This window comes from Carettochelys insculpta, chromosome 4, assembly GCF_033958435.1.
Source record: "Carettochelys insculpta isolate YL-2023 chromosome 4, ASM3395843v1, whole genome shotgun sequence".
NCBI classification, from domain to species: Eukaryota; Metazoa; Chordata; order Testudines; family Carettochelyidae; genus Carettochelys; species Carettochelys insculpta.
This window is the reverse complement of record NC_134140.1, coordinates 108,757,442-108,779,650: the sequence shown is the minus strand read 5'-3', so window position 1 is coordinate 108,779,650 and position 22,209 is coordinate 108,757,442. Positions and strand designations below refer to the sequence as shown.

Genomic DNA, 22,209 nt, shown 5'->3' with positions numbered 1-22,209 from the left:
CAAAAGCACAACAGGGACTGCAGCTAGCAAAGAATGTGAAGGGCAACAAAAAGGGCTTCTACAGGTAAGTTAACAATAAGATGATTATCAGGGAGGATGTAGGGCTGTTATTAGATGCGGGAGGTAACCTGGTGACGGACGATGTGTGAAAAGCTGAAGTTCTCAATACTTTTTTTGTCTCAGTCTTCACAGGCAAGGTCAGCTCCCGGACTATGGCACTAGGCAATGCAATATGGGAAGGAGATGGGCAGCCCTCAAGGGGAAAGAACAGGTTAAGAGCTATTTAGAAAAGCTAGTTGCACACATATCCCTGAGTCCAGATTTCATTTATCCAAGGGCACTGAAGGAATTGGCAGATATCACTGCAGAACCTTTAGTTATTATCTTTGAAAACTCATTGAGCTCAGGAGAGGTCCTGGATGACTGGAAAAAGGTAAACGTAGTGCCCATCTTTAAAAAAGGAAAGAAGGACAATCCAGGGAACTATAGACAGGTCAACCTCACCTCAGTCCCCAGAAAAATCATGGAGGGAATCCTCGGAGAATACATTTTGGAGCACTTGGAAGAGGGGAAAGTGATCAAGAGTAGTCAACATGGATTCACCAAGGGCAAGTCGTGCCTGACCAATCTGATTAACTTCTATGACAAGGTAACTAGCTCTGTGGACATGGGGAAGTCAATGGATGTGCTATACCTTGACTTTAGCAAAGCATTTGATACAGTCTCCCACAATATTCTTGCCCATAAGTTAAGGAAGTATGGATTGGATACATGTACCGTAAGATGGATAGAAAACTGGCTTGACAGACGGGCCCAAGGGGTAGCGGTCAAAGGCTCAGTGTCTGGTTCGCGGTTGGTTTCAAGTGGAGTGCCCCAACGATCAGTTCTAGGGCCAGTACTGTTCAATGTCTTTATTAATGACCTGGATGAGGGGATGGATTGCACCCTCAGCAAATTTGCAGGTGACACTGAGCTAAAGGGTCAGGTAGATACATTGGAGGGTAGGAATAGGGTCCAGGGTGACCTAGACAAATTGGAGGATTGAGCCAAACAAAATTTGATGAGGTTCAAAAAGGACAAGTGCAGAGTCCTGCACTTGGGATGGAAGAATCCCAAGCACTGCTACAGGCTGGGGATTGACTGGCTAAGTAGCAATGCAGCAGAAAAGAACCTGGGGATTACAATGGATGAGAGGCTGGATGAGTCAACAGTGTGCCCTTATACCCAAGAAGGCTAATAGCATATTGGGGTGCATTAGGAGAAGCATTTCCAGTAGATCTAGAGAAGTTATTATTCTCCTCTACTTGGTTCTGTGAGGCCTCATCTGGAGTACTGTGTCCAGTTCTGGGCCCCCGGTATAGAAAGGATGTGGACGCATTGGAGAGGGTTCAGCAGAGGACAACAAAAATGATTAGGGGTCTGGAGCACATGACCTATCAGGAGAGGCTGGGAGATTTGGGCTTATTTAGTTGCAGAAGAGAAGACTGAGGGACGATTTGATAGCAGTATTCAACTTTCTGAAAGTGGAGTCTAAGGAGGATGGAGAGACACTGTTCTCAATGGTGACGGATGACAGAACAAGAAGTGATGGTCTGAAATTATGGAAGGAGAGACGTAGGTTGGATATGAGGAAAAACTATTTCACCAGGAGCGTGGTGAAGGACTGGAATGTGTTACCAAGAGAGGTGGTGGAATCTCCATCCCTAGGGGTTTGTAAGTCCTGGCTTGACATAGTCATGGGTGGGATGGGGGTTGATCCTGCTTCAGGCAGGGGGCTGGACTAGATGACCTCCTGAGGTCCCTAGAAGTCTATGTGCCTTCTAATGTACCTTATATACAGGTACTGTATGCGGGAGGGATAGCTTGGTAGTTTGAGCATTGGTCTGCTAAACTCAGGCTTATGAGCTCAACCTCTGAGGGGGCCATTTAGGGATATGGGATAAATCAATTTAAAAAAAGAAATCTGTCAGGGATGGTGATAGGTCATGCTGAGAAGGCATGGGACTGGATCTGATGATCTCTGAAGGTCCCTTCCAGCTCTGTGAGAGAGGTATATATATCTCCTTCTCAAATTGAACTACAAGTTGAACCTCTCTAATCTAGAACTCTCTTGTCCAGCAAATTCCATAATCAATTGTGACTCTAGATTCTGGAATTTGCTATCCCACTTGGTCCACATTTTTAACTTTCTGCATGTGCTGAATCAGGCTTTAGATAAACATAAGTGTTTAAAAAGTAAGGCTTTTATCTATTCACTAATCTTCTGATTTGTTAGTAGATTACTGCCCATTAAACTTCTGAGGATGGATGGAGTAATTTATAACTGGATGTCCGTATACAAAATACACATATATGAACAAATTTTTAAATTTTGTAAAAGATGCCAGAGCTTGAGTTTGGGAGTATTTGATAAATTAGAAACTGAAATAAACTTTTATTTCAATAGCAAGACAGGAACCATTTGTCATAAAACCTTACAACTATGCTGAGCTAATAAAGAAAAGTAAATGATAGGATGGAAAGCAGAATTCACAATGAATAACCTGTGCTGAAAATGAAAGTGTTATCCTTTCAGAGTTCTGCAGCTTTGACTGTAAAGGAGGTGCCAATTTTCAAGGTTGTTTTAACAAAGCAGAATTGTCTGAGCCTTGGAAAATGGTAAATGCATTTAGAAATTGTGGAGATTTAAAAAAAATACAATGGTTTGTGATGACGTGTGAAAGTTTATTTAGCGCGACACAGATATGGTTTGGGAAACCATTTCATATTTAATTGATCAGGTAACTACTGTATTTTTAAAAGCAAAAAAAAAATTACAATAACTGTATCATTAAAAAAAACTGATGTCACTTCCCAAAGTTTCCCAAGCTGAATTGAGGCGAGCCAAATCACTGCTTACTTTTTCAGTACCATTACGACATAACTGAGACCCTTTGCTTTACAACTTGATAAACAGACATTTCTAAGGAAAAGATTTCATTAGTTTATTTGAAGTGTGGGTTCTAAGCTAGGCTGTTATTTCATCTTCCGTGCACCTTTGAAAAACTTCTGTTATGTTAAATCTTAAGGATGTAGTATAATGCATTACAAGAGCTACCCGCCACCCTCCCACCCAGAAAAACCCTACCTTATTCAACAAATTTTATGTATCTTTGCACACTCATAAAAGGGAAATTGCCATCACCCTGTTTGCATAAATCTAGATCATAATGAAATTTCCCTTTTCCACTTCATTCCAACAAAACCCCAAAAACTACAGACAAGTTTCCCAGCACCACAGGGGACCAAAGGCCAAAAAGTAAATTTAATGAGGCCAAACAGAGGCCTTCTAGCTCTTGCGAAAATGTTAATCTTATTTATAAAGGAAACATAGGGAAAGGCTGGGGGGAAACAACCCAGAAAACCTATGGTGCTGATTGCAGGGAAAATGTTTATAGTATTCTCTTTGTCCAAGTTACCATGCAAAGCTTGAATTCTGAGAGCACTGGAGGGAATACAACTGCCCTTATTAAAATGTATTAATTAGTTGTAATGTATACAGTTCCAGCCTTTGAAAAGCATAGCAAACCCGTGGGACAAACAGCAGGGTCCTTCGAGACCTTGCCCACTTTCTTAGATTTGTTCTTAGAGTCCCAGGAGCTGCCTCAGAAGCATCTTCTATCCCTCCTTCATTTGATTAAAATATTTATTTAAATATCTCTTTTTTCTAAATAACAAAGGCATATTTATTGAGATCATTATAGATGGAGTTGTACCAGGAATTTATAAGTCATTTTGGTAAGGAATCTTCAGATACAAAGACTTGTTTTGTAACACTGACTTTTTTTTAATTATGTGCTTGTTTGAGCTACAGTCAAAGGGTGCATCTACACAGCAAGAACACACAGCAGAGTCTTAGAACCCGTATCGACTGAATTGGACTCTAGTCATGGGGCCAGAGCAACGGGGCTGAAAACAGCCATTCCCACTTGGGCTCAGGCTCAAGCTCTCAGACCGACCTTCCTCTACGGGTCTTGGAGCCCAAGCAGGAATATCTAAACTGCCAATTTTAGTCCCACCGCATAAGCCCTACAGTTGACCTGGGCGCTTAAACATGCTGCTGGGGGGTAGAGGGAGGGACTGTTGTTTGCAGTGTACTTAAAAGACTGTAAGTTGTGATTCTTGAGTATTTCCCCTAACTCTCCAGTGTGAGACTGAGAAAAGAAATCTTGTGGTGCCTGATTTTACCCATCTGTATAAAAGGCAGGGCATTTTTTGTGGTGGTACTTGCCAATGCTAAGTACTGGCACCTCTGCAGTCCCAGGGAGCCAGCTGAGTACCGGGTCCTCTTTTGGAAAAAAAAAAAGGCACTAATAAAACGTATAATAATGCTTAAAATAGAGCTTGATAAATTTTTGGAGGTTAGGTCCATAAATGGCTATTAGCCAAGGGTAAAGTATGGTGCCCCTAGCCTTTAGTCAAAGGCTGGAGACAGATGGCAGGAAACAAATCGCTTGATCATTGTCTTCGGTTCACCTCCTCTGGGGCACCTGGCACTGGCCACTGTCGGCCGTTCTTATGTTACTTTGCTTAGAGGAGTACTGTGATTTTCATTGTTTGCAAAGTATTATCATTGCTAATATTTAGGAATGGTCTCCTTCGTGCTCACCCACTGATCAGTAAACAACAATGTTTAACAATCAAGGATTGCCCATGAACACCATTTCTTTCAATAGTCCATACTTTTAGTGGATAGGTTTCATATGCATATTTAAATCAACAGAAGAAGTGTAATTCAGGCTATTACTAAGGCCATGTGTATAGTAGGAGATTAAGTTGAATTTAAGGGTCTAAGTTTGATTTTATAAACCATCTGTCTACACCACAATGTTCAATGTGTCAATTTCAAGGGGTTCTAAGGTCAGCTTTTGTAATACTGAATTCCCCAGGAGCACCTCCTAAAAGTCAGTTTTACAGTGTCAACCTATGCAAGTGCAGAGGGTAGCATTATTAAAAGTGATTTTATTAGCCTCCAAAACTGTCCCACAATCACAGAATCACAAAATCACAGGGCTGGAAGGGACCTCAGCAGGTCATCTAGTCCAGCCCCCTGCTTCAAGCAGGATCAACCCCCACGAAGCCATCCCAGCCAGGACCTTGTCCAGCCAGGACTTAAAAACCTCGAGGGATGGAGAATCCACCACCTCTCTAGGCAACGCATTCCAATGCTTCACCACTCTCCTGGTGAAGTACTTTTTCCTAATATCTAACCTACACCTCTACCTCTTCAACTTCAGACCATTACTCCTTGTTCTGCCATCTGACACCACTGAGAACAGTTTCTCACCCCGCTCTTTAGAAGCTCCCCTTCAGTAAGTTGAAGGCTGCTATTAAATTACCCCTAAGTCTTCTCTTCTGTAAACTAAACAAACCTAAATCTCTCAGCCCCGCGATGCCTCCTTTCTGGTCATCGCTTCACCTCTGCTGCTATCCAAGGCTGTGTCTACACGTGCCCCAAACTTCGAAATGGCCATGCAAATGGCCATTTCGAAGTTTACTAATGAAGCGCTGAAATGCATATTCAGCGCTTCATTAGCATGCGGGCGGCAGCGGCGCTTCGAAATTGACGAGCCTTGCCGCCGCGCGGCGCGTCCAGACGGGGCTCCTTTTCGAAAGGACGCCACCTTCTTCGAAGTCCCCTTATTCCCATGAGCTCATGGGAATAAGGGGACTTCGAAGTAGGCGGGGCCCTTTCGAAAAGGAGCCCCGTCTGGACGCGCCGCGCGGCTGCAAGGCTCGTCAATTTCGAAGCGCCGCTGCCGCCCGCATGCTAATGAAGCGCTGAATATGCATTTCAGCGCTTCAATTAGTAAACTTCGAAATGGCCATTTGCATGGCCATTTCGAAGTTTGGGGCACGTGTAGACACAGCCCAAGTGAGCAGGAAGTAGGGAACAGGAAGCTGTGTCATCAGCCTTGGAATTTTGATTTGATTTCCTTTCCTCTTTGGCCAGCATGAAAAGCAGAGGTCAGGAGCATACCTCTGCAGCATATCTAGTAGTCACAAGTTCCCAGGGTCGCAAAAGAGCCCCAGATTGGAGCCATCAGGAGATCCTGGACCTCATTGCAGTGCTGGGGGGAAGAAGCTATCTTCCTGCAGCTCAAAGCCAGCAAAAGAAATGCTGATATTTATGCAAAGACATTGCATGGCATGATTCTGAAAGGGAATGCCAGGGCTGCTCAGCAGTGGAGCTGAGGCAAAACTACCAAAAGTGCAAAGAAGCAAGTGGTCTGTCAGGGGTATCTCCCTAGAAATACTGATATTATGAACTTTCTATTCTGGGAACAGATGCAGCCTCTTCTCCCAGAAGATGAACTGATGCCTCAGCATGTGTTGGTCAGCAAGATGATGAAGAGAGGTCTGATTTGCTGAACAAGAAAGAGGTGGATGACAGCAGGGTCCAGTCGAGTGCAGAAGCAGACCCTGCAAGCCAGGACCTGTTTCTCGAGTTGGAGGAGGCTTTGAAGGCAAACCGGGATGCTGGAGAGGACACTTCTGGTGAGCATTCTTTTTTCCTTCTGACTACTGCATATGTTGCAATTGTGGAGGGAGGGTCTATGCCCATTTCCCTTAGAACAGCTGTTAATATTTCTGGTGATGCAGAGCTGATCCTGTTTGGACATAAAGCTGAAGGTCTTAGACAGGCAGTTATGAATTGTCCTTATGAGATTTTTGGAGAGACCTGACTTGTTCCTGCTTCCATGGTGAGACACCTTGTCACACTGAGCCACCCGTACGTAATCTGGAATCATGGTTCCACAGAGCATTCTTGCAAAATTTCTGATATTGTACCAGGACTGAAAGGGCAATGCATGGGACGTTTCGTGAGTCCCTAATGACCTTTTGCCTGTGACCCACCCAGCGCAGCCTAACTGGCTTTTAAATCATGAGATGGCTTTAAAATCGAAGTGTGGCTTCAGGAAGCTCATGCTGCAGCCACCCCTCTCTGCCTTGGGCCACTGCCCTCTTGGACATGCGGCAGCTTCCTCCCCCAACAGGCCTGAGGGCGATCAGACCCTCCTGCAGTTCACATGAGCGCCTGCAGTGAGCATTTAACTATGAAAACAATATGCCCCATATTTCATGTCTTCTTTGCTGGAATAGACTCCTACAAGTAACAAATTAATTTGAAGTAATCTAATGTAATCAGTAGTTGTGTACTTGATAGTTGAATATTTGAATTAATTGATATAAGTGAGATCAGTGCTAAGACCATACAAGTTTCACTCAGTCAGCATTTAAATGCAGACCCACTCCGAAAAAATGATTCTGTAGACAAGACTATGGAAGGCTTTTATTTTATTTTAATAATTTCTGCATGGAATACGCACTTTCTTCTGACTTCCGACTTTGTGGACAACTTAGGATTTGGTAATTAAACTGGTTTCTTTCTTACTTGCTCACCACTACCAGTAACAAAGATTCTGTAGGACAAACTCTACAAAGAATCCTCTGATTTGGGCTCCGCCCCCAATCCTGGAATGCTGTCAGTCAGCTGTCTGTAGCTATTCAAGCTCTGGGAGGGCAGGGGAGAAGCAGGGACAGAGTGTGAATCAGACAATTCATGGTGCTACCAAAGGGACTAGAGGAACAGGTAAGTGCACTGCCCCAGTGTGCGAGAGGTGCATGGGGGGAGTGGCACAGACAGGGAACCCCAGTGGGCTGTGGGCTGCTGCAGGCCACTGAAATGAAGAAGGCCACTCATGCAACCCACTCACAATTTATGGCTGCCCATCACTGGTCTAGAGGCACAGTTCCCCCACACCAAACACAGGTCTGAAATATTGACTCCATACTTACACAGCAGAAAGAGCACTATCAATTCACCAAGACACGTCCTCTAGGACCCTTTTTCTCACCCTAAAGGTCTTCCGACCAAGTAATGACTAGATCTGAACTCACTTAGTTTACAAACTGGGACAAAATTACAGTTTCGGACTGCTTGTATGCCACCAATTAGAAATGGAGTTGTTGGTATTCTTGTTCCTTAGAAGTACAGGTGCAGATCAGGAAAGAAAACAAAACAAAAACAAAACAAAACAAAAAAGTCATAGTTCAGGCACTGCAACATTTTAAAAATAAACTGCTTATCCGCACCTAATCGAAAATACCAAAGACTTATCTTCTGTTGGAACCAAGATAAACATTCCATGTTAAAATACAATGGTTGTCTCAGAATCCATTGTTTCAAACACAAATGTATCTTAAGAACTCAGCTGCTCTGCATTAAATAAAAGTGAGTTCAAATCAGATTATACAGAAAGTCCTGAAAGGTGTTTTTCATAATTAATCTGGACACCTCTATGATATCCTCCAATTTCCTTTTATAGTAACTCACCCAACAATTTATTGAAAGGAAATCTACCATGCTCACTGTGTAAATATTGCTATATCATCTATTTCACACTAACGAGCAACAAAAACCTGAAAATGATGGAAGGTTCCACTAATATATATATATTTTAAGCACATGCATACATTTGCCCCCTAGTTAGATGAGTAATGAAAAAAGGCTATATTATCAGCAGGGTACCCCTTTCAGCTCTGGAATTAAATATTTAATAATTGTTAATAGCGAATCCAAGACAGAAATAATCATAAATTATATCCCTGTGGCTAATCAGGGATACGTAGGATTTGGGGAAGCAATGACATCTGCCACAAATTAGGATGCAGGCCACTGACTCCTATTTTTATTTCGATCAGGGTTAGGTGATTTGAACAAAACAGAGAAACTCTGCCAAGAAAGCGTTTTTTGAAAGAGAAAGTGTTAGAACTCCAAAAGGAAAATCCAAAAGGAAATTAAAACTGGAACTACTTGCTCACCTGCTGGTGCAACAGACAAAGTAGCAACAGTAGCTAAATGATCTTCTAATTGATCAAACAGTTTAATCGCTTGGTAGGGATGTGGCATACAATTAATATTGATTTAATAAAGGCTTTTACTTGGAGAGTGTCATTTTACTTCTCATTCTGAAGCACATTACAGAGACAACCATTATTTATTTTAGGACAGGAGTTTGTTCTCTAATCAATTATTACTTTAATGTTCACCCTCCTAAGTAACTTGCATATTTTGTTTATTTTTTATTTTACAGTTATTCCACATATCGCTGAAGACTGTAATAAAAAATCTGAATGTAAATTATTCACTTGTCATCATTTGTTTATGGGAATCAACCATGTTCCGAGACAGTGCATTTGTAATATTTGTACAGTATAAAATTACAAGTTTAGGTGTTTTCAAGATGTTAAGAATACGATGGGGATAAAAAAGGGTCATACAAACCTGACTTACCAAATTCTATTTACTCCAGGAAAAAAACTTTGGCAGATATCAGCAATAAATTAGATGTGATCCAGACTACATTTGTCCCATGAATAAGGTAGTTGAAAATTTTCATTCAAGGCTACTAAAGACAGAGGGGGAAAAAAGTCCAGAAATGACAACTGAAGCAGTGTTTTGACTGTTCATGAAAGAGTCAAATACCATGGCCAAATATTCAAAAGAAAAAAGTACAAATATGTATGCAAATAAGTCATGCACAAATGTGCCTACAATGAAGGTAACAGTCAGCCATTTAACACATAATTTGCATATGCAACCACAGTAGAGACGTACACTTGTTTTGAGAAACCTAGCTTTCCTTTTTTGAAAATGTATGCCAAAAACTATAATTCTGGTCAGAAAAAGTGGCACATAAAAGTAGAACCTTATTACCCAAGAAATCTTCTTCCTGTATGTTTCCACGTCTTATCAACTTAATTTATTTGTGAAACCTAATTTTCACTGTTGTTTGCCCAGAAGTCCCAGGACAGCTAGCTAGAGGAGTGCAAGATGCATGTTCGTCTGCCTTTTACACCATAAATGCTATTGCAGAATCTTGGATATTAATGATGTTGCTGGTGAAAAGACAACAAAGAAGCTTGATTCTCAAATAAATAGGTTGTGGCACAAAGAAAAATCTAATTTGTGCTAGCAAATAGAAAAATCATCTTCTGATTTGCAAACTGAACAGGTCTACAGAGAACATAAAGAGAATCAGTACTGAAACCCCCCTCCCCCCACACTCACACACACAAACCATTTTAAAGGGTCATTTCTATGACTATTGCTGTACCTTACATAATTAAATTCTCTACATAAAAAGCACAAGGTCAGGCTAAGAAATGTCATGATAATAGCTGCCCAAGAGGGTCTGTAGAAAAGAAAAACAGGTTATTTTTATGAAAGGAGACCTGTGTTGAAAAGTGTGTTGAAATTACAAGCTGCCACTTTAACTTGAAAGAGTTTGCAAAGCAGGGGGATTTGTAGGGAAGCACAACAATCTGGATCCATTCCAGTCAAGCATGCAAAAAGCTAGCCTAAGTGTGTCTCTGCCTCAGGGAGCACACCTTGCTTTGTATCTTCTGGTCTTGGTACTTGTGTGGTAAGGCTCTGAATTCTAAGGAATAACTTGGTGTTACATTGCAACCTCCCAGGAGACATAGTCTATGTTTTTATCTACCTTCTCTGTGTGTACACCATGAATATAACAAAAGGGTGTTGATCAGGGTGCAAACATTTGAGATGTTTTTGAACATTTTAAATTTGCTTTACATTGAGTCACAGCACATTTGAAACCAAACTCACATCTAGTATGTTGTCAGTAAAATATACAGTCCTTGACAGTAAAAAATATTGAGTATGGGAAGCATGCCAGTGTGCAGTTTTAAAAGACTTAAGGATAGTGGACCAGATTCACCAGGACTGTTTTACACTGCTCCAGTGACATAACACAGCCTTAATCCTGGCCCAGTTTATGGATTTTTTGCATTGTTGGATTGAATCAAAGCAGCTGGAAAAATGAATCTGGCCCAGTATTTTTTCCAGAATTACAACACATTTTATGGGATAATAAAAAGAAGTTTACTATTTAAAGAATCAGGGCTCAGTCCTCTTCTGATTCAAGGCAATGGAAAAATTCCTATTGATTCCAACAGCGTAGGAGGCCTGTCTTGGATTTTGCTTTGCTTTTTCCTGATGTATACAGGATGGCAGGATGTTGTTTTCCTTTTACCAACATCAGGATAAACATATTGGATAAAATGGATGCTAATTTTACTGAAAAGAGTGAAAGGACAGGTCTACACTAGACCTGAAAGTTGATCTAGATACACAATTCCAGCTATGGTAATTGCACAGCTAGAATCAAAGTATCTATAATCGACTTATCTGGTTATCCTCGCTGAGGGAGGTCAACGGGAGAAACTCTCCAAATGACCTCCCTTACTCCTCATGGTAATGAGGAGTGCAGGGGTTGACTGCTGAGCTCTGATCGTTCGATTGTGTGTCCCCGCTAGGCGCATGAAACTGAACCCCAGAAGACTGACCCTGACTGGGTCAATCTCCCAGTACGTGTAGATATACCTGAAGAAAATAACCTTTGAGAAACAATTAAGAGCATACAGAGAATTTTTATGTTTTGGTTACCTAATATTTGGGTTTCCCCCTGCCAAATTTACTATGTTGATGTTCTGTGAGGACTATATTTTATCCTAAGTATTTTATTTAACATTGTATTGATGATTCTCTGCAAAGTGACAATGTAGTGATTGATGCAATCAGAGAGTAATAAAATTAGCTAAAATGGCAGAAAGCATTATACAAGGGGCGCTATATTATGAGGTTTGTTTATTTTAGAAGTGAGATGTTTTGCATCAGGTACAACCAGGTCTTTCTACTTCCCACAATGGCAAAGGACAAGATCTCAGATTGGAGGCCAATGGTATCAACATTGGCATTACCTAATGTAATATCTATAGAATTAGAGGGCCTTGGGCTATTCCTTGGTTTTTATTAAGTTGGACAAAATTCTTCCATCAAAACCTTTTCCAGCAGAAAATTTGGTTTTATATTAAATAATATTGTGTGTGTAAAGTTTCTCTTTCCTGAATTTTTGGATTGTTTGACAGAAAGCCAAACATTTGGAAAATAATTTTTTTCCCACTTTCAGAGGAAATGTTTGCAGCTTTCAGTTTTTACCACAAATCTTTTTCTAACAGACCCCTCAACTGCCTTTTTACCCAACCCACCAAAATATCTTTTCAGGCTTTTATTGAAAAGTCTAAATTTTCAAAAGGAGTTTTGAAAAAGAAACATTTTCTGACCAGGTTAAGTCGTCATGTAACTGAGTTTTGAAATTTTTTGAGCAAAAAATATTTTTGTTTCACAATTGCAGTTCTGTTCACACTACATTATCCACTATATTTTTACATAAGCAATTAGCAATTAAACATTTTTTGAAGTGTACACATTAAGGGCTTAGGCAACTTTTACCAATGAGGCACTGAACACTGCCTTTTATTTCAAGTAAATACTTTGTCTTGGTTCATGACAAGGGGACAAATTGCTGTCAAGCCTTCAGTATAAAGTCCTTTATGCTGAGAACTCAGTCCTGCATGATTTATGTAAGTGGAGCAACCTTAGCCACATAAGGGGCCCCATTTAAATCAAGTGACTAAAGATCACTTTGCCTTCATGTGTTTGGAACTATCTGATGTAGCAATGTCTACTTATTATTGCTCTATTTTATGTTCTTCATTTTCAGTAAAATAAATATTGTTAAAAATCTATTCTTTTTATGTACATCTGGCTGGGTTTCAAGTTTTCAAGCCATCATTAATGCAACGAAAGATCAATGAGGGAAAAGGTCAGAAAGAAAACAGATAATTGCTTCAAATGAACTATAACTACTAGCAATGCTACAAGCATTACAATTAATCTTCTCAATGCCAAACTTATCAACAATCATTTCCAATAAGTTATTTAGTTGTTGGCAGCCAAGTAAAGCAGAAAGATTCTAACCTTATCTTATTCCCACTCCATGCAGTGAATGTGTAAATAAATATTCCAATAGCATATTTACCACCAAAAGATACATTGTCATTGACCTCAGTGAAAAATGGCCAAGACAAACAAAAATACTTTCATTTTACAAAATGTGTTCTTTGGAGATTAGGTAACAATTGCATGCACCCTGTCCCCCCTTTTGCCTCATGTTACTGTATTTTAAATTTGTTCACAGATGATCATAGAATAAGAAGAAACAATTCTTTGCTCTCTGTGACTATACCAAGAACATTTTTAGACCCCTGGAAGGGCTGATGTCCAAAGATCATATTTTGTGAAGACATAATTGCAAAATAAAAGACAATTACAAAATGCAGCACATGTAATGAATGCCAATGAACACTAAGAGTTGGTTTGCAAGAAATATTAGTTTACTCATGTGTTCCTTGTTTACAGAAACATATAATTAACTTTCTGCAAGAAAAATTCTCATTTGATTCTATTTTATTATTTGCAAACACAACTGAGACAGTTAATTATATTATATTCTACCAAAACACAAATGATGCAATTTAGAATTCGTGGTACTGACCCTTCCTTTCTGATTGTATTTCAAATACAAAATTAGCTTTTACACAGAAGATACACGCGTAAACAATGATAGTCTTTGTGAAGCTGATGTTTTACTAAACCCCCTTTTTCACTTCACAAAAGGGTAGTCTTATCCTCCCAACCAAGCAACTGAAAGGAACAGTAGCAACAAGCAAATGTCCCCCTGCTGAGTCTATCAAAAGTGTATGCTCCCATCATGAAGCAGCCTTGCACAAAAAAAATCAGATAGGGGGGATGCAAGTGCTCAAACCATTGTGTATTTTGTATGATCCAAGTGGAGAAAAAACATGTCCATTTGCAATGAAAGGATAACCCCTTTCCCCCCCCCACCACTGCCCCTCATGAGCCCCTCTGCTCAGGCTTTGAACTGATGACTGTCTGTCACAAAAAGTCCCACTCCAGTCACTTTTGCTCAGAAGTTTCATGGGGTTTAGACTGAGGTGACCAATCATGGCCTAACAAAAAGATTAGTGTATCTGGACACAATGCAATGCAGAGATGTGAGTAACCCCCTTTGTAATATTCTGCAATACAGTTTAAAGAACACTGAATGCAGTCAAAGAGAGATATGCTTAGGCGCCTGAGAAAGAGAAGATGATTTGAGGGGAAATCTGTTTTCAGCTGGAAACAAGCGTTCTTTAATACCATCATGAATTTTCCCAAAGCGTCTGAATAATCATGGGTTCATTACTCCCTGTCCCAGAACTATTATTAGTAATTGACTATGTTAAACAGACACAGTTCAGCTTCAAGTGTGATTAATGGGAGGATAATAGACCGCATCCGTGCTTTACAGGGACATTCTGAGAAGCTAAGCAGTTTGTACATCACAGTGGCATGAGTGTGGTTAAGAATGCACTGATAATGGTGGCCAAAAGGAATTCCAGTATGCCCTCACTCTTACTGAGGTAGCAGTACAAGCTGATGTACCTCATATGGAGGAAACATGGGAACCTCCCAGGCTCACTACTCACAGAACAGGAAACCCTGTACAGGATCGGAGTTCAAGATTTGGGTTTAATCTGGCTTCCCATCAAGCAAGGGGTGGCAGCAGCGAGGGGGCAGCATGCTCTGCCCAAGAGGCAAGAGCAAGAGTCATCTCCTTCTGCAGCAATCCATCCAATCATGTCAGGAATGGAGTTAACAGCCTGTGGAAAGAGTCAAATCTAGCCTTCTGCAGGCATAGGAAGCTAATATGTTGGGTATGAAGACCAGCAGGCAGCTATAATCCCCATCAGAATTTGGGGCTTCAAGAAATGTGAATACAATTCAAAATAGGGTGACTCTCTGGGGCCCAAAGGGAGGTTGCAGGGACAGTGTATTCACAAAAGGCTGGAGGGCAGTATTACCGCAAACCCTGTATATGGGGTGGAGTGAAGCTATGCTACCCCAGATTGAAATTTATGATTCCCTCCTTCTGATTCCCTTATGCCAGGGGTAGTACTCTGCTACAGCAAAGTATCCCTTCCCACATCTGCATCAGTTTAACCCTGCTGAGAACCACTCTTTGTCAGTGGGATGGAGCCAAGGTCATGATCACCCTTCAAGTAGCTGCTTCTTGGAGAAATAGTGGGTACACAAGTCCCTGCTTAACTATACATGTCCTCCACATGCAATATAGCCTGAAAAATATTTAGGTTCCTAACTTCCATGAAGGTTACTTTTGTGGATTTGGGCATACGTCCTTGTGAATCTACTGAAGACTTTTCTTGTGCAAGATCTTCCAAGTGATGCATACGAGTATTGTGAGAAAACACAACATCAGAGACTGTGACTAAGTGAATTGTCACCCTTCCTTGCTCAACTCTGGACACCCCTTGGCCTGATAGAACCCCAACAAGACCCATATTTTTGTTAATTTTTTTCACCAGTTCATTTTGCTCCACTCTCAAAGCCTAGTGTTGCAGAACGGACAGGACAATATTTAGGCTCTGGGTTGCAAGAGGCTAACTCCAGCTCTCCTTTCTCCTGGAAGTCAGAGGACAAGATATAGGAAGGATTGCTAGAGACCAAGAATACTTATGGGAAGAGTTCCTTACCCAGCATCTGATGGCTTGGGTTAACCCTTGTCTTTGTGCTTGATTTGTGGTTACAAAGCTCTCTCCTGCCTCTTCTGTTCAGTCATGTCACCCTTCCCAGTGGGAGTCTTTTCACAGCCTATCCAGTCACCAGGCTGTCCAACTGCAGAGCCTGGGTTTTGTTGAGCCAATCCCTCCTCTGAAGGAGGAGCAGCCTGGCCACACAGAATTCTCACATTCTGCCAGCCAGCCTGCAAACCACAAATGGAACCTGTTAACACTGAACACAAACAGACCTGCATAAGGTAGTTTGTTAAGAAAGAAGAACATTTGGGATCATCAAACAGTGACTTTTTGACGTTCAGTATTGGAAGCTGGGGATTGGTACTTTAAGTTCAAACAACCATCTGAGCTGAGTAGAAGGGACATATAAATAAAAATGAAAGTAATTTGGGGACAGAAAAAAACTGAAAAAGCTGGTCAGAGTGATAGAGTAAAGAACACAAAGGCCCAGCTGTATCTACTGTGCTATTTAAAAAAAAAATCCCAGAATTGATGCTTGGAACAAATGTGTAGGACTTTTAAGTAACTAAATCCTGTCATTTGGAAATAACCAATATTCTTAGGCCCTGTATACTTTGAACACAAAAGTGGGAATATGCAGCCCTGCAATAAAAATAAATACATTTAACAGTTTCCAGTGTTCAGGCCACATCTGAGTACTAATAGAATTATCATAGCATTATGAAACTAATCTCATTCCTTTCCACATGCAACAAGTGATTATTTTGGTTCTTGGACCAAGGGTTGAAAAGGATATAGGTTATAACCATTTAAGCCCAGGTAGCTCTTTTGTATTACAAAAATGTTCATAATATTGTAGCATTTTGCTTTCAGAGCTTGTCCAGACCAACACATGGCCAAAGTGTGCTTTTAGGCATGCTGATATAAATCCAGAGTAATTCCACTTACGTCAGTTGAAAATCGTGGGGTTAAAAGGTATGTAAAGTTATACATGTGCACAAGTTTCCAGGATTGGACCTAATTATTTTCATTGTATTATTTTCATTCTATTGTAAAGCTAATTTCAGTAATTTTTTGTGAAAGTGAAGTCTCTATTAGCACAAACATACTGCAACCTAGGATCAGTCTAACTCACTCCTGGGCTATTTCTCATGTGAGCATAAGACCTTACATCTCTGTATCAATAAGCTGAACTTGCTTTTATCCACTTGGGTTAACCAGGGAATAATGTTCTTTGGTGTCTTCTGTTTTATTATGAATTTACTTTGTAAGTAATCTCCCTGAGCAGCAATTATGTAAAAAAAAAATTTAAAAGAAACTTTCCAGAAATAAATATAGATATGAAACCATAAAAATCACTTTAGAACACTGCAAACACCGACTAAGCAAGCACTGCAATTACATTTTATCTGTTGAAATATTGAAATATTATTCTCGAACTTGGAAAAAAACTGTTTCCTCTCAATTTATATTATTCTCAGTCTAAAGAGGAGATATATGTATATTTCTTCTTTGTTAATGTCCAAGGGAGACCTTTGTTTTTATTTATAAAGTACTATGCCTCTCTAAAAATAAATAATTTCTGAAAAAAGAAATATGACACCAGTAATTGGACTGATGCCATCTTACTCACTATAGAAGATAAAGTGGAAACTTTAGGATACAAATGGGTTATCATTTAGAAGAAAACAAAATGTTGGTTTCCTCCCAAAAATTACTTTGATTACAAATCAATCCGTTTGAAATCACCTTTTATATGTGATGGTTCAGTAATTTTGGGACTACCGAAGAGTGCATAATATAAGATCTCAGTGTAGTATTCTTAAAAATGTGAAGAGAATTGACAGTCATGGAGCTCGTACGAATTCTATCTGATGGTAGCGATCGAAAAAGAAGCAATGCTGAAATGTGTCCTACCTACAGAGAATTGCTGGAAGACCACAACAAAGGAAAGAGGACAGAATCTTATCAGAGAAAAGATGTCTCATCCCCAAGCAGTAGATTATTAATAATTTATCAGAGTAAGAGTAATCATTTCCACTTATATAGCAAATTTTCATCTGAAGATCTCAAAGATTTTTACAAATAATAGTAATTATTATTACACGTGAGACTTTATTGAAGGGATTATGGATTCCTTGGCTTTAAGAGATGTCAGCAACTTCTTCAGCTTCAAATCCAGGCAGTGGGACTTAGAGAGGGACTGCAATCTCTTCCCCCAGACTCAACAGCAGTGGGCCACCCAAACTCTGGGTCAGTATCAATTCATCTGCATTACACTGTAATAATTTGTTAAATTGTTTCCCCTTTTTATTGTCATGACCACAAAATAGAGGACAGCTACTTCCCAGTCCTTTGCCATCACTACTAGATAAATCACACTGCATCTCTGTAGTGGGCCCTGCCATTAGCTATATAGCAAGTCTTCCTACAGCAGGCTAGCATACCTTCTTGGGTATAAAGCATCCACTGAGCCTTCCAAGGAACATGCAGTACTGGAGCATCATCTGGTATGGTGCTGGAATGGCTAGAGTTGGAGGACAGACTGATGCCTGCAGAGATCACTGAATGAGTTGGCAGCATGGGAAACCTCCAGCACACGTGCAGTGGTCTTTTAACATAATGATTTCACTCTCTTGGATGTACATACATGGGGCACAAGCTGGAGCATGGAGAACAGAGGTTCAGGAGCTTAGAGAGAACATCCTTTCTGTTCCCTTTGTGAGGGTGCACAGTGGAAAAGGGAGGATACATGTTCACATACTATGGGGATGCGTTTGGAATAAGAACATGAACACAATAAAAGGAGAGAGAATAACCTGTACCAAAACTGTGCAGCTCTTTACTGACTTTTAGCAGCTAATCCTCTTCTCCTGAAGACCACCATCAACAACAACAATGGGCTCGACGTCTGTTGGTGTCTGATGCCTCCCTCACTGTATTCTTCCATCTTTCCCTGTCCAACATGGTGGTGACTTAGTTTCTGTAGAATAGCTCCGCACCAATCTACTATATCATCTACCCATTCTCTGTGGCGTAGTCCTCTCCTTTTTGAACCATTCATTATGCTGAATACCAGGGTCTTGACTTTTCATTTGTCATTCATTCTGCAGATGTGCCCAAATAGCTGTGACTTCCATTGTATAACCTTTTGCAGTAGGTTCTCTTTTGTCTGCATCTTCCTATATAGTCCCTTGTTGGTGACCTTCTGTATTCATCCCATTCTCAGGACCTTTATATAACAACTCTTCTCCAATGCCAATATCCTTCTCTTTGACTCTTCAGTTATCACCCATGTCTTACATCCATACAACATGCTGCTGAATACACAAGTTTTCAAGATGCTCAGCTTCATTCCTGAGATAATCTCTTCTGAAGATGGGAACAGATTACTACAGTTGCTAGCTAAAGGGGCTACCCATGTCACTCAAGTTTGAGAGGCTTTCACTTTTAGAACTGGAGGTCCTATTTAAAACCCCACAGATGACTCAAGTAAGGCATTAGGCACTGCAGAATCTGGGCTTTAGTCTAGCAGTTTTCAAACTGTTGGTCAGGACTTCAAAGTGGGTCACAATGATCCCATTTTAATGCCATCTCCAGGGCTGGCATGAGACTGACTTGGGCCTGAGGACAAAGCCCAAGTCCCAAGGCTGAAGCCAAAACCCAAGTATTTCATCCTTTGGTGGTAGGGTTCAGGCTGCAGCCTGCATTTGTAGATGATCTAATAAAACTTACACCTCTGTAATATAAGTTAGCATCTTATTCATGTCTCTAGTCACCAAAATATATGGCAACATTCTAATCTCATGAGCACAACAGTCCATCACTGTGATGGGAGTCACACATCTCAGGGCAGATTTTGCCCCTTAGCAATTAAAGCTTCCTTCTGGTTTCAAAACTATTTTCCTCTCCCCTTCATTTTATTTTATTTTTATGCTTTCTTTTAAAAGCAGCTTGCTGCTGAACACATCAATCAATAATGTCCAAAATATCGCTAAGTACAGTTTGCAGAAAATGAATAATGTTTCCCTGGGTTATGGAAAAAATCCCAATTATGAGCTAAACTGTTCAAATATACTTGCGGATTTGGTGTGACCTGCTGTTTTTCCTCTATATTGCTATATACAGAGGAGAACAGAAAGAATAAATAGAAAGGTGGAATAAGACGACTTTGTTAAAGTTGGCATAACTTGCAAATGGCAAAGCAGCCGAGGGCCATGAGTGATACAGGTGAAGATGATATGTTTATTCTTTGTCCCTGTCCTCCTGTGCTTTTTCGTTATTGCACTTGTACCATTGGCCCCTATAACTGTAATTCACAGTGACAACTCAGTTTCTCAAGAGAATGAGAGGGATGTTTATGAAGCTATAGGCTCTGCTTCCTATGTAAAAGCACGTGGAAAGGGAGCATCTGAGCATCAGTCTGTCATAATATCCTCCTGAGACCAACAGATTGAAGCAATATCTGGGTATCAGGGCTTGGCCATGATCCTATAGCATAAATCAAATATCTGCAGCCCACAGTAAACAGCAAGGCAGACCACTCTGGTTATACACAGGCCTGCCCCACAACTCCAGGCTGTCCGCTGCTGCTTTCTGTCCAACAGCTACCTACCTATGCTGCCATGGGCTGGCTCTCAGCCTACCATGTGCATATACCCATTACACAACATGAAAAACTGCACAGAGGGACTTACAGCTGCTGTGAGTAACAGTAATTTATACTAGATATTGTATGATGTTACATTGCTTTGAGAAGAAAATATGCCCTTCAGAGCAGCTGTTCCCTGAACACTTCCAGCTTCTCTAGCTGATCATGTTCCTCAGCTGAGCTTGTGCATTATAGCCATGGAGGAGCTGAAGGAGGCTACTCAAGAGGGTGCAGATACTCCTTTCCCCTTCGCTTGACTCAGTTCTCCAGCTTCACAGGGGTTGTGAGTTTGTGTTCCATTTCACACTGCACGTGGGCCAAAGGTCAGCTTCTCCAAAATGAGCTGCGTAAGTCTCTTTCCAACAGACCCTTTTCCTTCCCATGTTTACAGGAAATGTAAAATACTGATGTATTTAGTCTCCTAGCTCCCACTGAAATCCAACATTTGAGAATCTGGGCCATGGTGACTTCAGATGTACACTGTGACAGACCCCTTGCCTGTTCCTTAGGGGTCCTGTGCTTCTGGGAGGTTCCTTGTGTGCCTCAGAGACTGAGAGAGGCCCCTTTGTCTCCCTTTACTGAGCCATTTTCATCACAGGCCAGTCTTGAGTGGAGGTGGAGTAGGTCCCTCTCTGCTGGTCTCAAGCGCCCCAGTTTGGCCCGAGTTGGGTACCCCTCCAGGGGAAGGGTGGGGGGAGTCCAGTCCCACCCACTGCCAGGGTACCTGGGCCAGGTACCCTAGGAAGCAGGGAGCTGGTGGGGCTTTTGCCCCTACTGCATGGCAGCAACCTTTCCCTGGACCTCTGCACCCACCACTTCCCTCTGGTACCTCATGGCTGGTGTCACTCAGCTCCACTCTGTCCTGTCCTGCTCCGCCCTTCTCCACTCCAGCCTCCTTCTCTCTGGGCACCACTCTCCTCTCCTGCTGCTTGGGGAAAGCCTTTTGTAGGGAGCCTGGAGGCCTTAACTGGTAGCAGGTGCTCGATTGCAAGCAGTTGCTGGCTGACTCCTAACAAGACAAAGCTGTCTATCCAGCCTGCAGGTCTGCACCCTCTGTGGACTTAGGAGGGAAACAAAAAGGAGTTCCTCCAGTACCCAAAGGGTGCGTTTACACTTGCACTCCTCTTTCGAAAGAGGCATGTAAATGAGGGAAATTGAAAATGCAAACGAGGTATATTTTACATATTTGGCACCTCCTTTGCATATTCTAATTTGAAAGATGTTCTTTCGAAAGAAGAAAGCCAGTGTAGAAGCTGCTCTTTCGAAAGTAAGCCCCATATTTGAAAGAATCCTTCTTCCCATTAAATAAAGGGAAGAAAGATGCTTTCGAAGATGGGGCTTACTTTCAAAAGAGCAGCGCCTCCATTGGCTTTCTTCTTTCAAAAGAAGCTCTTTTGAAATTAGAATATGCAAATTTATACCTTGTTTACAATTGATTCCCCTCATTTGCATGCCTCTTTCAAAAGAGAAGTGCAAATGTAGACACACCCAAAATGTTCACCCTCCATCCAGCATTTGTCAGCTGCCACTTCTGACCTGCCATAAAACATACAGCTCTTATGACTTGTCTGCCAGACAATCCACAACCAAAGCCACAGTAAAAATGTTTAAAGAAGATTGTTTAACGTATAAAGGCTTAATTTTGAATTTGGTTTCTTCCGTCTGCCATCACAGTTTAACCTGAATTTATTTGCATAAATTGTGGAAAACCTTAAAAATCTGCAGTATTTTCCACACTTAGGATTTTCTCTTTTCTCTAACATTAAAGCAATTCGTTTTCCGTGTTGTTATTTATTTACGTATCTTCAGAAGCAAGTCACACAATAGCTGGGATTATTAAAAGTTATTCCATATGGGTGTGTCTACACTTGCATTCCTCTTTCGAAAGAGGTATGCAAATGAGGTAAATCAAATATGCAAATGAAGTATATTTTATGTGTTTGGTGCCTCATTTGCATATTCTAATTTAGAAAGAGCTTCTTTCGAAAGAAGAAAGCCAGTGTAGACACTGCTGTTTCGAAAGTAAACGCCAT

General features: G+C 41.0%; 1 protein-coding gene and 1 long non-coding RNA gene across 3 annotated transcripts in view; one reads left to right on the top strand and one right to left on the bottom strand.

The window, feature by feature from the left end:
• The window catches only part of COL25A1 (collagen type XXV alpha 1 chain), a 468,167-nt gene that overhangs the window by 433,573 nt on the left and 12,385 nt on the right, over positions 1-22,209 (bottom strand). The window lies entirely within an intron of this gene.
• On the top strand, positions 298-9,166 carry LOC142012141 (uncharacterized). 2 transcript variants are annotated; one of them, XR_012645274.1, is made up of 3 exons: positions 298-649; positions 6,328-6,537; positions 9,138-9,166. It is a non-coding gene; the product is annotated as an uncharacterized LOC142012141 (long non-coding RNA). The 2 variants fall into 2 exon arrangements; XR_012645275.1 differs by lacking the exon at positions 9,138-9,166 and adding an exon at positions 8,746-8,833.